Here is a 1757-nt window from a genome sequence, read left to right as displayed (position 1 = left end):
GCATCTAGTTTTCCGCGAAATAAACAACTTGGCTTGCGGACGCCGCGACACCGCGGTTCGTGACAGAACTTCATATCGAACTTCATATCAATTCATATCGAAGTCTCATAACATCAAGCCCTATTGGTGTCGAACACGTGCAACAACGACGATCAAATTCGTTAAATTCACCAGGACGAATTGCAATGCCTCATAATTCGTTTTCCGGCTTCGGCATGTAAGATTTTTTCCTTGGAGATGATGAGGCCCTGATCAGCAGATCTAGTCTGGTGGAGTCCGAAGATTTATTGAATTTTGCAGTCGGCGGAGTTCACTTTGGATGTGTATAAATCTTTGTTCATCCTTTGAAATGTTAAGGAATAACAACTAAATAGCAGCTGACAAAGAATATTTGTGTCATTTCGACAACGTTGCTCTCTGACCTGTCAAAATTCCCGCGTATCAGTTGCACGGCGTGAGCGAGTTTTCCTTCCATTATCCAAAAAAATTGCATCAATATTTATAGGGAAGATATCTGTTTACAAAGACAACCTCGTTCCCAGGGTCTCTTCTCAACGACAATGGAGGAGACCCTGGGAACAACCTTGTGTACAAACATTGCTTTTGTTATTCAAATGTGCCAACCACTGGAACAAAAGACCCTCTGGTTGGTACATTAATGACAATACTTTAAGTCAATGATATCGTCCCTATTTGATACTAAGGTATGTTTTAGTTGAATTTCAATACGAATACAGGTTCCACGTGTTGTTCTCGCCAAACAACTGTCGCGTTTCTGCCTCAGTTTTACGTTAAGTCCAGATTTTTTTTAACCCGGTCACTTTGTTAAAAAAAAACACATTAAGCCCGTCGCCACGGACAGGAAATTTTTCAAAGCCCGTTTGGTTTTTTTCCCGACACGGTCATAATGAGCCGTCCCTTACCACATTAGCATGAGATTTGTTCATTTCGGAGCTTGAGGGGTCGAAGAGCAAATGCTCATCTCTTCGTCATGTATAGCCGTTTAGCGCCTTGACGAGTCAAAGGATCATAAAATTCAGTCTCCAAGTTGCCCATAGCACTCATTTGAAATATTTAAAGTCCAATTGAGGCCACTTACAATTGTCTTACACTTGTAATCGTCCTGTGAAAAGCTGCACGCGGAGAGGGAGAGACCTTCGATCGTAAGGGCTCTCGGAAACGTTAGATCTATGGCAAATGTCGAGTGTTCTTGTTCGGGGCCGACTAACTACGAAGAGTATCTACACCTTGGTGACGAGAGATCGTTTGCATATCGCAGTGCCCACAAGAACTCGTTCCAAGGCTTCGCGTATCCACTAGTTAAACTTGAAAGGCTCCGTCTCAAATAAACGCTGAGCATAGTTCGATCCGAAAAAGAACAAGACGCAAAGTACCAATAAATTACCAATGGCAATTCAACAATCTCATAGAGTTTCGAATAGAAAAAACTGAGGCTTAACCTGGAATAAACAGATGATAGAAATATTTGATATTCTTCAAAAGATTCAGACCAACGTCTGAGAGGTATCAGAAAAAAAGGAAATAATTATATATGAGCAATTTCACCTAAGCAGAAAGTAACTATTACAACAACAATCTTTGATATATATGTAAGAAATCACAGATGGTGGGTGTATGCGTCCCAGTTCTTGAACACTGCAGAGACCGGCTAAGGATTCGTTATATATTGTTGTCTCAATTGCTCCTTTGGGTCGCTGCACAGTAGACATGTTTCCAAGAGATCACTGGATGTTCCT

This window comes from Montipora capricornis, chromosome 6, assembly GCF_036669925.1.
Source record: "Montipora capricornis isolate CH-2021 chromosome 6, ASM3666992v2, whole genome shotgun sequence".
In the NCBI taxonomy this organism is placed as follows: Eukaryota; Metazoa; Cnidaria; class Anthozoa; order Scleractinia; family Acroporidae; genus Montipora; species Montipora capricornis.
Note: the sequence above shows the minus strand (reverse complement) of the source record.